General features: G+C 39.6%; 1 protein-coding gene and 1 pseudogene across 6 annotated transcripts in view; both read left to right on the top strand.

Moving 5' to 3' along the window:
* The first annotated feature begins 3,565 nt into the window (after positions 1-3,565).
* On the top strand, positions 3,566-4,476 carry LOC102529039 (protein N-terminal asparagine amidohydrolase pseudogene; annotated as a pseudogene).
* A 1,432-nt stretch (positions 4,477-5,908) lies between these two features.
* ZPLD1 (zona pellucida like domain containing 1) overlaps positions 5,909-16,353 on the top strand; it is a 451,025-nt gene continuing 440,580 nt past the window's right edge. For 5 of the 6 annotated variants that reach the window (XM_072966120.1, XM_072966194.1, XM_072966179.1 and 2 more), the window contains exon 1: positions 5,909-6,053. The gene's annotated coding sequence lies outside the window, so the exon portion shown is untranslated. Of the gene's footprint in view, positions 6,054-8,561; positions 8,670-16,353 lie in introns of all 6 variants that reach the window. The other variant, XM_072966125.1, reaches the window with a different exon arrangement.

Genomic DNA, 16,353 nt, shown 5'->3' with positions numbered 1-16,353 from the left:
GATCGGTTCCTTCCTGGGCTCTTACCTCCACAAAAGCACTGTCAGAACAAGACTAATTAGAGATCCACCAAATAGCCTGCAGGAAAAAATTCTACTAGCTCTCTCAGCCAGGAGGTGAAAGACAAAGAATGAACCTGGGACATACCAACACACTAATGAAACCTTGCAAATTTAGAGTCTGTTTTGTGTAGCATTTCATTACTTTATCAAAGCACTCTTCCTGGGCTCACTGTCGAATGACCAGGAAGTGCTGTTGAACCAACTGAAAAACCAAGCAATAAAGTTCATCAATAACCTTTTTATCAACGGGGCTTTTAATGCAAGGGTCTACTGACCTGGAGAATTAAGGCTGACTTAAAGAACAGCAGAAAGAGAACACTCTAAAACAATGCAGCCTGGAAATAAGGCAGTTTTTAAGAGGGAAGCAAATGGGTGCCTTCTCACCCTCATATTCCTTATTTGCTGGAATAGGAATGCAGCTACAAAGCAGGGTTGTGGCAATTTCCTGGTGAGAGTGACTAATAATAATAATAGCCTACATCTGACAGCATTTTATGATTCACAAAGTACTATAGCAGTCCTTCTCAAACTTTAATGTGCATATAAATTACTTGGAGATCTTGTTAAAATGAGGATACCGATTCTCAGAAAGTCTAGGGTGGGGTTTCAACTTGCTTTTCTAACAAGTTCACAGGTGGTGCTAATATTGCTTGCCCATAAACCATATTTTGAGTAGCAGGTTCTTACTATGAAATTCTGGAAGGTAGGCAGAGCAAACATTTTTTTTTTCCTTCTCCATCAGAATATTGGCTCTATGTTGGCTAAGGATATGGGTGTGTTTTCCTCATAACTATTTCCCAAGTGCCTATAATAGTTGGCACTCAATACATTTTTGCTGGATGAGTAACTGCATCTTAATTTTATAGAGGAATTTAAATAATGCTTTAACCAAAGTCACATTCTAATAAGGAGCAAAGCTGACATTTGACTCTAAGAAACTACTTAAGTCATAGTTTGGTATCAAATGAACCTACACTAAAGTAGATTCATTAACTAAAGACTTTCTTTCTTTGTTTTTGTTTTTGGTAACAGTAAATTTTTTTTTGAAAGAACCCTTTAAATTGAAGTATAACGTAGAAAGGTGGCCAAATCATAAGTATACAACTGATAATTTATTCGAAGGGAACATACAGAACCACCCCTCAAGTCAAGGAATTGCCAGCTCCCCAGAAATGTGCCTCCTACTCCCCTCCAGTCACCTTCTCCTTCCAGGAGGAGAAGGCTGTTAACGAGTCTATCACCACAGGATAGTTCTGAACTTGACAGAAGGAGAATTTTACAATATTTATTCTTTCATGTATATTTTCAGTCAATATTATATTTGTATTCTTGAATATAGCAGTAATAGGCTCATTTTCACTTTATATTCTTCCAGTGTGCACATTGTGCATATTCCATGACTGTACCACACTTTGTCATACATTTCACTGTTGATGGGCATCAGAGTTGATTCCAGCTTTAGGCTAATATGAATACTGTTGCTATGGGCATTTTTGTACATGATTTTTGATGAACATATGTGATTATTCCTATTGGATGTGTGCTAGCAGTGCCATATTTCTAATTTGGGGTATGTTCAGTTCTTATAGGCATTGCCAGCTTTTCAAAGTGATTTTTTAAAGTAACTGTATTAATTCTTTTGTCTTTTCTTTAGTTTTTAAAAAATGTTGATTAGATTCCCTAAGTAGTCATTGACACTATCTTTTATTGCATGGAGAATTTTGATGAATTTTATTACTGTGACTTTTGGATCAAGATGGTTGATTGGGCCCATATATTTACTTTTCTTCCTCCAAACATCTCATAAAATGAAAATAAATGGATTTTTGGGGGGAGAAAGGCATTCATCTAAAAGGATAAATACGGAAAATGAGAGCTGTAACAACATCAACACCATTTAGAATACCTGAGAAAGCTCAATCCTATGCCAGCAGTGGGAAACTAGAAATAAACCTGATTTACACACACAGAATCCCTAAAAGCTTGAGAAACTGGCATTTCAGGTACTCCTGGAAGAGGAGAAATAGTGCTAAAAAGGACAGTATTTAAAGTCTGTTTAAAAAGCAGTTAGGTCCCCTCTCCCAATCCACAGATTCACAATTGTTTTCTGCTCCCCACCCACCCCGAGGAAGACTGAGGAAAATTGCTCACTGGAGAGTGTAAAATAGAATGTTCTTGCACTAGGTTTTGTCAGACACAGTCAAGGGTGAAAGTGTAATACTGGAAACAGGAATTAAGCAAATTTATATTCTGAATACTGAGTCCTCCCTCCAGCCCCCCCCCCTTCTACTCAGCTCCCAAAGTGTAGACCAGGAGACGTGTATCTTCTACACAGGAGACTGGAATCTCCTTCTCTAGCAGCTCTACCAAACCAAGAGAAGGATGAAATGGTGCTGACATCTGGGGAGGGGGCGCTCTCAGCAAATAGCCCAGCTGGATCAGCAGGTACAGTGAAGCCCAAAGTGGTCAAATCCCAACCACAGATACGGAACTTCCAGTCAGCCCTTTCAGGGCTGCACTTTTAAATGTAACAGGCAAGCAAGGTCACCAGGGTAAGATTCTGCCATGAAACTTGGAGACCAAACACACAGAAAACAGTGATCTGGAAGAAAAAAAAATTTCAGGGGAAAGACTACTTAAAAAATTATCATTAGTGTTCTCAGAGAGCTGTAAAATGATACTGCATTCGTGAAATAAGAACAAGTTGCTTGAAAAAAGGACAATAAGAACTCACAGATAAAAATAGGACAACAGAAGTGAAAAGCTCAACAGAACAGTGGGAAGATAAAATGTAGGAAATCTCCAAGAAATTTGAGAAAACAAGAAAAGAGATGGAAAATAGAAAATATAATAAAATTAGAGGGCCAGATAATGAGGTCCAATACTTTTAAAAGAGGAGTTCAAAAGGAGAAAAAGAAAAGAGGGAAAAGAAAAAGGAAATCATGATTCTAATAGTTAAAGAAAAATTTCTAGACGTAAAGGTTATAGAGTTTCCAGGTTGAAAGGATTCACAGCAGAATTAAAAAAAAAATTAAAAAATAAAAAGTTAAAAAAGACTCACTCCAAAACATGTAATTTTATACTTCCACAAGTTCTATAAACTCCTAGAAAAAGTCACATACAAAATACAAAAAATTCAGAATACCGAGTGTTTGTCAATAGCAACAACAGAGGCTGTAATCTAATGAAACATTGCCTCCAAATTTTTGAGGAAAAACGACTCCTAGGAGTCTACACTCGGCTGAATTCATAAGCAAATGTGGTACTCAAAAATAAATTTAGTAGATACTCAAGGCCTGAAAAATTTATCTTCCATGAGCTTTTTCTCAGAGATTCAGCTCATAGAAAAGATGGAGTGAACTAGCCCCGTGGGACTCCACTTCCCGGAGGCCCCCGCGGCGGGGCGGGGCGGGCGGCGCGTGGGCGTGGGCGCGTGCGCGGCAGGCGGCCCCGGGGCCGCGGAGGCGACCGCCCTGCTGGGCCTTCTCCGGCGGCCGCCTCCGCGATGCCGCTGCTCGTAGACGAGGGGGCAAGAGTGGCTGCCGCAGTCTGCTGGGGACCTCGTCTGAGCCCACCCACTTCTGGAGGAAAGAGCCAGACTTCTCGGAGGTCAGTGTGTTCCACAAGTGGGACCCCAGGACCTTGTGTGTGTACAACAAAGAGAGCTTATAGGGACCTCCCCAAAGGGGTGCTCCATCTCCATTCTGGGCTCTGATGATGCCACCACTTGTCACGTTGTGGTCCTGAGGCACACAGGTAATGGGGCCACCTGCTTGACATACTGCGATGGAACCGACACTAAAACTGAGGTCTCCTTGACCATGAACGCCATAAAATCCTTTTCTGCCCACGCTGAGGGAGGCTGGGGGTGCACCTCGTGGGCAGCTCCAGTGACGACAGGCAATTGTCACAAAAGGTTACTTATCAGCTTCTTAGTGAATTTGACGGACAAGAAGATGACGTTTACTTAGTGACACTATGTGTGACAGAATTAAGTGACCGGGAAGAAAATGAAAAGCACTTTCCGATAATCTATGGCATTGCTTTCAACGTTAACACTGCAGAGATCTCTCCACTGAGGTCTGGAGGAGGAGCTGCGTGCCGTAGGAGCTTTACCAGGTGGACCAATGATTAGTATTTAGGATGCAAAGACAGAACAACTTCGTATAGGGCCATATTCCTGGACGCCATTTCCCTATGTGGATTTCTGGTTGCAGCAAAATGATAAGCAAATACTAGAGAACCTTTCCACATCACTTCTGGCTGAGCCCCTCCACTTTGTTGAACATATTAGATCTACCTTGATTTTTTTTTTTAAACACCCTTCTCCAATAACATGCTGTTTCCTGGAAATAAAGCTCTACGGAAAAAAAAAAAAAAGGCTTATGGGAAAAGATCTCTTCTCCAGGAAACTAAAAATAGAAATTATCAAAGAAAGCAACTTTCTGACATGATGACCCCTGGTGGGTGTGGGAAGGAATATGAATTTGGAATCTGCATCCACTGAGTCTTAGGTCTCCTTCTTTACTCAGTGTCTTTCAAATGATTTTAAAATAAAATCTTATTTTGGCAAAGGCAAAAAAAAAATCGAGTAAACTGAAAAAGAGAAAGACAAAGGAAATAAGAAACAGGAGATTTGATATAAGAAAGTAAAAAGGACTCTTGAGAATGAAGGAAGGGAGGTCCTAAGACAATAGCTAGACATCAATGTCCAGAAGGAAGCAAGTTAGAAAGTTCCAGAAGAGATTTTCTCAAGGAGATGAAATGAATAGATTGACTCTGTGGTCCACAATATATTGATGGGAGTTTTAGACACCTGGCAGAGAGTTTGGGATTGAATTGGTGATAAGTAAATAGAAAACCAAGCATATGGGCAAATAAGGAAAAAAAGCATGAATATTCACTGTTTTCGTGTGTTTCTCCCCTCCCAATCCCCATCAACCAAAGCTTGATGTACAGGAAAGAAATAATAGTAGACTGCAAGTCTCAACTGTGAATGGCATTTACATAGTCACAATAATGTAAACAGTGAATACTGATGTAACGAAAATTTACATACAACTCTAGTGAGTGAATGAGGGGATGCTGGTGGTTATGGGGAAAATCCATGTGTTTGTGGTGAGGTGAGAGGAACAACTTAAAGCTAAGCCTCATCTTGTTAGAAACACAGTTGACAATGACTAAAACTGAAAAATCAAGAAAATTATAATATTTGCATGTTACTTAGTAATACTGTGATAAATTCAAAAAGAATCCTCTGAAGAAGAGGAAAGATATTGCCTCTGGGAAGGGGTCACTATTTTTTATACAAGGCCTTGTAAAATAACTATACTTCTCTTCAAATTATGTGAAAGTATATCTCGTATAAAAATTTAGAAAGTTAAAATAGGTTTTATTCAGATCTTACCACTCATGGCTCTTTAACTTTCTTAAAGTTTATTTTACTTTTCTATATAAAGATGAACATTTTAATCCACAATTAACATATTTATTTTATGTTATGTTTTATGTTATGTTTTATTGTATTTTAACCAGCTGTTCTGATGTCTGTTCCCAGTGAATCATTTGTGGGCATCCTGAGGTTCATATTGGAAAGTGACCTTCAGTCGTTTCTCCTGTGTATGCAAAGGTTCTGGGAAACGTGAAGAGGACAAATGAGAGGATGCCAGAAGGAGGAGAACTTTTGGATATTCCCACAGACGGATGATTAGTCAATGAACTAAGGAGAGTCCTTGTCCCTGGATAATTCAGCATGAACGTACTTCCCTTCACTGAGAGCTAGAGCAGTATGTTTATTCTGGCTGGCTTACACAGTGACTAGTGTGGAGAAATCTTTTAATATCATTCAAGAGCCATGGCTCATGAATTGACACCGATGTTCATGTGTGAGTCATTGAAAAATGATCATCATTCTTACTGTGAAAGGAGACCAGTCCAGGTGAGGCTGGTCCCTCAAAGAAGGAAAACCCAACATGCTGCAATATGTGCTACAGGTAAGCTCGTGGGTGTATTTTGGATACTAAGTTGCCTCTGGCTCCAGTTCCCCTGGGCTTGTGTCCCATGTCCTGCTTGCCAGCCGTCTATTGCTTGCCACTATTACAGAGTTATGTTTCTCCAACTTAAGTGAGCCTCCAAATAACTGGGAGGGCTTGTTAAAACACAGATTCCTGAGTCCTACCCCCAGAGGTTCTAATTTAGTGTGGGGCCCAGTATTTTCATTTTTAACAAGTTCCTGCGTGATGCCTCTGCTGCTGCTCAGTGTGTGGGTCACACTTCAGAGTTCTGAGAGGTCCAGGTGAATAAGATGAGTTTGATGGGAAAGAGTGAGTGTTTCAAATGTTCCTAGGGATTGTTTTTGTTTTTATAATGAAATATATCCTATAAACGGAAGAGTGTACAAAATGTATTTGGGCAAATAAGTGTTTGGTCAGTTTAAAGGATAGTGTTTTAAACAACACAAAGTGTCCACCAACCAGGTTAAGAAACAGAACATTCCAACACGTTAGAGCATCCTTGGGGTGACTTGGTTAGCTAACATTTTGTTTGATTTTTAGCATCTATGTTCATGATTGAGACTGACCTGTAATTTTCCTCTTTTGTATTGCTTTTGTCGATTTTTGGAATTGAGGTTATTATACAAAGTTGGTAAACAGAGTTGAGGAGTATTTTTTCTCTTTTCTATACTCTGGAATAGTTTGTGTAAATGGAATTAAATTATATTTAAATATAAATTTATATGCTTTTAACAGCCAAATATTCTTGAAGAAAATGTGTCATGGAAGCCAACACAAGTGACTGAACTGTTGATTCAGTATTTTTGATGATTATAAAACTATTAAAGTTTCCCACTTCTCGAATCAGTTTTTGTTAGTTATATATTTCTGAAATTTTTCTATTTCACAAAAGTTTTCAAATGTATTTTTCCTTTTCAAATCTCTTTTTGAATTGAGTTGTAATTGACATAAAACATTATTTAAGTTTAAGGCATCCAGCGTGTTGATTTGATACATTTATATATTGCAATATGATTAGCACTGTGGCTTTAGCTAACACCTCTATTATGTCACATCATTACCATTTCTTTTTTGTGGTGAGAGCATTTAAGACCTGGTTTCTTAGCAGTTTTGAAGTATATAATTCAGTCTTGTTGACTGTCATTACTGTGCTGTGCATTAGATCTACAGAGTTTTTCTACCTTCGAGTTGCAGGTTTGTGTCCTTAAACATCTCCCAAGTCCCTCCACCTTCCAGCCCCTGATAACCACCATTTTGTAGTCTGTTTCTATGAGTTTGGCTTTTTTAGATTCTGCATGTAAGTGGTATTGTACAATATTTGTCTCTCTGTCTGGCTTATCTAACTTAGTATAATGCCCTCAAGGTTCATCCATGTTGTGGCAAATGGCAGGATTTCTTTCTTTTTTATGGTTGAGTAATGTTCCATTGTATGTATACACACCACAACTTCTTTATCCTTTCATCTGCTGACAGATGTTTAGGTTGTTTCCATATCTTGGCTATTATGAATGATGCCACAATAATCATGAGCGTGCAGGTATCTCTTCCATATTCTGTTTTCATTTCCTTTGGATATATACCCAGAAGTGGGATTGCTGGATCATATTATTTTTAATTTTTTGAGCAACCTTTGTACTGTTTTCTTTAGTGGCCAAACCCGTTTAAGTTCCCAGAGTGCAATAGAGTTTCCCCCTTTTCCACATCCTTGTTATTGCTTGTCTCAACAACAGCCACTCCAACAGGTTGTTGGAGGAGGTCATGGAGAGTTTGTGACCCGTTGACCTGAGAGGTGACCCAGGCAACCGGGGGCTCCTCCCCACCCCCAGGTCCTTGGAATGTATGTTCCGCCCACCGCTTCCACAGCCAGAGCTGCTTTGAAGGGCGCAGCCTTGAGAAAGCAGGGTATTGTTGCGACCATCTGGACAGTAAATGAAATTGAATGAACCCAAGTCAAGACTTGTGTATAAATGTTAAGATTCTCGTCCTGTGGGTGCCCACAGCTAGCCTGGTATGTACGTTCCTTTGCTTATTAAACCTGCTGCCTACCCACCTACCCATCTGGAGGAGCCTGTTTCCTGAGTCTCTCCTTGTCCTCTGTGTGTGGAGGCCAGTTTGGGAGCCAACACAGACAGGTGTGAAATGATGTCTCCTAGTGGTTTAGATTAGCTTTTCCCTGATGATGAATGATTTTGAGCATCTTTTCATGTTCCTGTTGGCCATGTGTATGTCTTTGGAAAAACGTCTGTTCTGTTCCTTTGCCTGGGTTGATGCTTAACACTTTAATTTTCATACATCTTTTCCAATACCGGCTTTTAAGACTACCAGTTTCTCTCTAATTTCTGCCTTAGCTGTATTTCCCCAAGTTTTGTTTGTGGTACTTTTATTATTATTCAGTTCTAAGTTTTTTCTATTTTCAGATTTAATTTCTTCTTTGACTCTAGAGCTACTTATGTGTTTATTGATTTTAACCATATGGGATTTTTCTAGGTATCTTCAGTTATCTGTTGGCAGTGTGGACAGGGACTGCACTTTAATGAATCCAATATGTTGGTATTTTTTGAAACTTGCTTTAAGGATCAGTATGGGTCAGTCTTTGTAAGTATCTTCACACGTGCTTGAAAAGAAACTGTATTCTGCAGTTGGGGATGCGTTGTTCTATTATGTATATATCTTAAATCTTAATTATGCTTGTTAATTTTCTGATTATGTAATTAAATATCTTCTTTGTTCTTGCTGATTTAAAAAATATTCTTGGTCTATCAAATACAGAAAGATTTGTTAAACTATCCCTGTATGATATTGCATTTATCTATTTTTTTCTGCTAATTTTTGCTTAAAAAGTCTGAGGCGGTGTCAAAAGTTGCATAAACATTTAAAATTATTTCTTATGTATAAAATGTGCTTTTTTTCATTATGAAGTGACTCTATCTCTAGGAAAGCTTTATTTATTTATTTATTTTAACTTTTTTTTATTGAGTTATAGTCATTTTACAATGTTGTGTCAAATTCCAATGTAGAGCACAATTTTTCAGTTATACCTGAAGATACATGTATTCATTGTCACATTTTTTTTTTTTTGCTGTGAGCTACCACAAGATCTTGTATATATTTCCCTGTGCTGTACAGTATAATCTTGTTTATCTATTCTACATTTTGAAATCCCAGTCTGTCCCTTCCCATCCCCTGCCCCTTGGCAACCACAAGTTTGTATTCTATGTCTATGAGTCTGTTTCTGTTTTGTATTTATGTTTTGTTTTTTTTTCAGATTCCTCATATGAGCGATCTCATGTGGTATTTTTCTTTCTCTTTCTGGCTTACTTCACTTAGAATGACATTCTCCAGGAACATCCATGTTGCTGCAAATGGCATTATGTTGCCATTTTTATGGCTGAATAGTATTCCATTGTATAAATATACCACTTCTTCTTTATCCAGTCATCTACTGATGGACATTTAGGCTGTTTCCATGTCTTGGCTATTGTAAATAGTGCTGCTATGAACATTGGGGTGCAGGTGTCTTTTTGGAGTAGGGTTCCTTCTGGATATGCCAAGGAGTGGGATTCCTGGGTCATATGGTAAGTCTATTTCTAGTCTTTTGAGGAATCTCCATACTGTTTTCCACAGTGGCTGCACCAAACTGCATTCCCACCAGCAGTGTAGGAGCGTTCCCTTTTCTCCACAGCCTCTCCAGCATTTGCCATTTGTGGACTTTTGAATGATGGCCATTCTAACTAGTGTGAGATGATATCTCAGTGTAGCTTTGATTTGTGTTTCTCTGGTAATTAGTGATATTGAGCATTTTTTCATGTGCCTACTGATCATTTGTATGTCTTCCTTGGAGAATTGCTTGTTTAGGTCTTCTGCCCACTTTTGGATTGGGTAGTTTTTTTTTTTCTTATTAAGTCATATGAGCTGCTTATATAGTCTGGAGATCAAGCCTTTGTTGGTTTCATTTGCAAAAATTTTCTCCCATTCCGTAGGTTGTCTTTTTGTTTTACTTATGGTTTCCTTTGCTGTGCAGAAGCTTGTAAGTTTCATTAGGTCCCATTTGTTTATTTTTGCTTTTATTTCTATTGCTTGGGTAGATTGCCCTAGGAGAACATTTTTGAGATGTATGTCAGATAATGTTTTGCCTATATTTTCTTGTAAGGAGGTTTATTGTATCTTGTCTTATGTTTAAGCCTTTGATCCATTTTGAGTTGATTTTTGTGTATGGTGTCAGGGAGTGTTCTAGCTTCACTGACTTACATGCTGCTGTCCAGTTTTCCCAACACCATTCGCTGAAGAGACTGTCTTTATTCCATTGTGTATTCTTGCCTCCTTTGTCAAAGATTAGCTGACCAAAAGTTTGTGGGTTCATTTCTGGGCTCTCTATTCTGTTCCATTGGTCCATATGTCTGTTTTTGTACCAATACCATGCTGTCTTGATGACTGTAGCTCTATAGTATTGTTTGAAGTCTGGGAGAGTTATTCCTCCAGCCTCTTTCTTTTTCTTCAGTAATGCTTTGGCAATTCTAGGTCTTTTGTGGTTCCATATAAATTTTATTATGATTTGTTTTAGTTCTGTGAAATATGTCCTGGGTAATTTGATAGGGATTGCATTGAATCTGTAGGTTGCCTTGGGCAGTATGACCATTTTAATAATATTGACTCTTCCAATCCAGGAGCATAGGATATCATTTCTAGGAAAGCTTTATGCCTTTATGAGTTTATTTCATTTGATATTAATATAGTTACATATCTGTATAATTAATGGTGATATTTGGCAGATCCATGCCTGGCCCTGCACACTGCTCATCTCCTTTTTCCTTCCCTGATGCTCCCTTATCCCACTGGGTGTGACACTGAACAGCTGGAAGATGACTTTGGGGGCTAATGGGAACAGGAATCCCTGACTCTCCACCCCACACCCAGAAGAATCAGGATAGATATCCAAGACGGGTAAAACTGCCCCATATATTCATACAGTGGTGACTACTCAGCTGCAATGTTCTGGTTCCTTATTTCTGCCCAACTGTGTAAGGACTGGTCTGGAAGGAATCATGGTAGCCCCATGGTGTTGACAGTGCTGTGATCTGGAGTCACATCTGAAGCACCAGTGGTTAAGGGGGCCATTGAACCCCAAGGGAGGTCTTGAAGAATGCACAGTGAGATGCCTCTTTCCAGGTAACAAAGCTACATGGAAGTTAGAGTTTGAGTTTTCCTGGCCGTGCTCCAGTGAGATTACTCTTGTAAGGCCTGTTCCCTCATTTCACCTCACATGCACCTACCGAGGCCTTTCCCTACTCTCCACTTTCCCCTGTCCTCCTAGATAACCCACTCTGCCTCTCTGTTGATGGTGGCATCCTATATGGAAGGTGACTGGGACAGTTTACAAACACGACTGTAATTTTTTGACATTCCTCCTATCACTGCCTGTGTCCCCTCCACTGGAACCTGGATGGGCTTGTGACTGCTCTGACCAGTAGAGCACACTGGAAGTGACGCTCGGTGACCTCTGAGGCTGGGTCACAAAAGGCCATGCAGCTTCTTCCTTGTTTGCTGGAATGCTTGTCCTTTGAGCCCTGAGCCATCATGTAAGAATTCTGACTGCCCTGAGACTGCCAAGCTGGAGAGGCCACATGCAGGCACTCTGGTCGACAGCCTGAGCAACCTTGTCCTTCACCAGCCCCAGGCTAGGTGCCAGACATGCGGATAAAGAAACTGTGTTGGGAGTGGGTTCTCCTGTCCCTGCTATGCCAGCCGTACCTTTTCAGTCACCTCACAGTCTTTGGCGTCATCATAGCTGAAGCCCCAGACATCACTGAGCAGAAACATGCCATCCCTCTGTGTTCTGTTGAAGTTCCTGACCACAAGAATGGGGCAACACAATAGTTTGTTTGCTGTTTTATGCTGCTCTGATGGTTAAGGGAGGTTTGTTCTGCCAACAGTAACTGAAATAATAATGACAACAAACAGGCAGTTGAAATCTCGCTTTTCTCGGTCTATCACCATTTCTGTATTTATTCACAGCCACTTATCTGCAAAGATCAGGAAATCAGAATTATTTGCTTAGATATAGAAATGTGTGCACTTGACTTTGACCTGAGCTTGGCTTAGGACCTTTGTAAACCAGCTGCCAGACTGAGCAGGAGCCGCCATTTTAAGGAGTGAAACGTGTCTAGGCTTTCAGTCGGAAGCTGGACCGGGAGGGAGATGATTGCGCCCCACCGCTGGTTCATCCTCCATAAGTAGATCTCTTCTGTTTGTGGCTCAGTGTCTCAGGTGATCATCTGGGGAAATCTGGTATCTCTAACCTAATCCTGCTCTATTCACTTGCTTCTAAGAAACAAACAAAAGAGTACTTCAAGTCCTCTTCTGCCTGACATGGACTGTTCATTTTTAAACGTGGCTCTGAGGCAGTCTGCATTTTCTCGTGAGGACATCCTTAGAGAAGGACAGCCTCCCTGGCTAGCCAAACGTTGTTCCTGCCAGATTTCAGGTTGTGCCAAAACTTTAGCCTTTTCTTTTTCCATTGAAATACTGGAAAGTATTGTTGTGCTTTGTTGACAGTGCTGAATGGTGGTCTATTTAATGAGGACTTTAGAACTTTTATTTTATCCTAATTGCTTTATAAACCATAACTTTGCTTTTCATACCTTTCTGGATGAGTTTCCTCTTCTTTATTACCATAACACACAGGTACTCAAATCCTTGGCTAAACTCATTGGCAATATTTATTCTACTTCTTTATAGGCAAATAAACCAGGGTACTGTGGTACAGCTCTCTGAATACTTGGATCACTTACAGAGTTCAGAAGCACTGTAAACACTGATAGGGAAAATCCTGGAGGGAATTAACTGAGAGCTGGCAAGGGAAGAAACCTTGACAGTAAAAAGGCCCATAGAGTCGTTAATCCTCTCTCCGACATGCCCCTTGAGTTTCCTTGAGCTTTGCCACTTTTCTTCTTAGACTGTTACAAAAGGCTGCTGCTGCCTGTCTGTCCTCAGACTCGACTCCCTACCAGGTGCTTTCCCTGTGGCAGTCATGTTGGTGCCTAAGGACACAGGCTGTGTGTTATTTGTGGCTTTACTTCCGTTGCTTAGCACAGCGCCTGTTACATAGTTGGTGTACAACGAATGTTTGAATCTATGAATATTGAAAAGTTACATTATTTCTATTCTCTGGTCTATTCAGTGCACCCATGTTGCCTAAGAATCAGATCTGCTTTCCTTCGCATGAGCCCAGCAGGCGATAGATAGACTCAGGCAGCTGAGAAGTACTCAGTGATTAAAACAGGGGTGTGATGGCAGTGACAGGAGCTAAGGGGTAGGTTTAAATAAAAATATCCCAGGAAGACCTGATTGAAATTTATATAAATGTGTACATATATGTGTATATGTATACACACACACACATATGTATACATATATACATACATATATAGGTGAGAAATGGGGAGTTTATTGGAAATAATTTGCACTATACATTATATTTTGCATTATATCACGTGACCTTTTTCTTTTTTTAATTTAAACTTACTATTTGCCTCTAAATAAGTCTAAGATAGAGTTAAAAAATTGCTTCTTATAGATTCAAAACTCAATCTGTTACATTCACAGATCTCTCATGGTGCTCAAAATTGCATCTAGACTGGTGTTTAACAAAGAAAGTAACACAAAATATTGAAGTCGTTTTGCAAATCTGAAGTGACAGGTTCTTTGTTGTAAGAATACATCTACTTACCAAGAGTGGCTTTTCGTCTAGAGGAGACCTGCTTTTTCATCTTCCTCATAATGAGAATGTGAAGGGGAAGCTTTCTGTGTCTGTGCCGTGGCAAAAACATCTGTCTTTAAAAAATCTAGGCGATTACTTACAATTTTTCTGAAAGCCTTTCAAGCTCAAGGCCTTTCAACACCAAATACTGTATTCTTTACAACAAAGTTAAATTTCTTCTGCCATACACTAACTCAGAATTTTTGATATTTTCATTAACTTGACTGATTAAACTTTATGTGAATTAAACTTCGAAAAATCGGGTGAATTTTCTTTCCTTTTTTTGTCTTTTTTAAAAAATTGAAGCATAGTTGGTTTATAGTGTATCAATTTCTGGTGTACAGCACAATGTTTCAGTCATACATATACATTCATATAGTCCTTTTCATAGCTTATCATTATAGGTTACAAGATATTGAATATAGTTCCCTATGCTATACAATATAAATTTGTTGTTTATCTATTTTATATATAGTATATAATATCTGCAAATCTTGAGCTCCCAATTTATCCCTTCCCACCCCTTTTTCCCTGCTGGTAACCATAAATTTATTTTCTATGTCTGTGAGTCTTTTTCTGTTTTGTAAATAAGTTCATTTGTGTCTTTAACATTTTTCTTTTTAGTTTCCATGTATAAGTGATATCCTGTGGTATTTTTCTTCCTCTTTCTAGCTTATAAGAAGGTGAATTTTCAAAGATAATTTTTCCTCCAGGTATTTGAGTACTATTGTATACACATTCAGTGCTTCAGAGGCAAATTTATGGTCTGTATTAAACATGTTACTTTATTAGTGCAAACATTTTTTTTTCAAGAAGCTGTCATTAAATTTTTTATTTCAAGCTATTATGTTTTTTGATAAAGCTGCCAGTATCTCTGTGTGTAAAAGAAGGTGAAAAGGTGGGATCCCTTATTACTAAAGAGGGCAGCACTCAGTGAATCTCTGTGGCTTCCAGGGCCCTGAAGGAGCCTGTTCACCAGGGAGCTTTGCTCTTAGGGCAGATTTAAAGCAGACTTCACGGTGGGGACTCAGACCTGCAGAGTAGGAGAGAAGGATTGTGGGAAAGTTGCATAGTTTGTAATAAGATCAAAACCTACTTAACTAGAAATCGTTTCTCAGTTGTTTTTCCCGACAGAAAAGGCAGGCACTGAAAAACATGAATTTGAGGCACAAGGCAATACTTGGAGGTTGAAGGAACCTCCCCAGTCTCCATGTTTCACCCTCTACAGGCCCCTCTCCACTGCTCTCTATGTAACAGCTGGAAAAATCCTTCTAAAAACACCTCAGTCAGATCATGCTACCTCCCTGCTCAGAATGATCCACAAATCAGGGCTTTGCATAACATCTGCAAATAAAAGCCAAAAGTCCTTCTGGGTTCTGGCCAAGTCTCAAACTCATCTTATACCACTCTCCCCTTTGAGCTTTCAGCTTCATTCACCTGGAAGTTTCCTGGTTGCTGCTGGAAAACTCCAACCCCTTTCCACTTGCTGCTCCATCTATCTGTAACACTGTTCCCCAAAGCATCCATGTGGCTTGGCTTCCTTAGGTCTTTGCTCAAATGCCCCCTTTTCAAGAAGCCTTGTCTAATTCCTGACCCGCCCTTCCCCCTTTTTAGCACTCAGTCCTGCCTGACAGTCTGTTAGGAATGTATCTATTGACTGTCTACCCCACTGGAGAGTGAGCTCCTTGAGAGCTGGGACTCTGCCTCTTGGGAACACTGATGTAACCCTTGTGCCTAGAATGGTGTCTGGTATGTACGTGGTGCATAATGAATCTTTGTGGAATGGATGAATGAATGACTAAATACATGAAAGCAATAAAAATGAATGGTTTTGGTGGAAGAAAGTCAGGCAAATGGGTTTTTAAATGTTTCTTGAGACAATTTCCTCATTGTAGAAGATATTCCTGATAGGAACAGTTGATTTATCTGAACTGAATTTTGGGGCAATAAAAGGAGGGGAGGAAGGAGAGAAGGGACAGAATAGAAAGTGGGGAGACAAAATGTGGGCTAAAGATTGGGATGAGTAGTGGTGTGGCTGTCTGTTCACTCTACTCAGGCAGCAGATTCAGTCAAGCCTGAAAGAGTCAATATCTTTGGTAGAAATCCATGGAAAGATTGTATGGATAATTTTAAGGGTTTCCCTGACCAACACGAAAGACGTGAAACAGATTTTTAAGGGACTTAGTAAGTGAGTGGTGAAGGATTTATTAACATGCTCTATGTAGGAATTGAAAAATTAATCAAAAGCCCTAGAGAAACATTAGAAAACTGGTAAGATTACCTTCTGAAGACCTTAAACTCTGTGGAGGACTTAAGGAGTTTTCAAGGGTAATTTGAATTACATGAGATTTTCACTTTATGGGCTGAGCAACCTAACCCTGGAGGAGGATGTGACTGTTGTAAAGAGAAGAGGAAAGACCAGGATTTAAACTGGGTGTGCGCTAAAACCGGTAAGGTTGATAGAAGAAGATGTATCACGATGGAGGTGGTTCTGTGTGTCACCCATCTTTCTAGCTGATAATT

This window comes from Vicugna pacos, chromosome 1 (genome assembly GCF_048564905.1).
Source record: "Vicugna pacos chromosome 1, VicPac4, whole genome shotgun sequence".
NCBI lineage: Eukaryota > Metazoa > Chordata > Mammalia > Artiodactyla > Camelidae > Vicugna > Vicugna pacos.
Note: the sequence above shows the minus strand (reverse complement) of the source record. Positions and strands in the feature narration are given on the sequence as shown.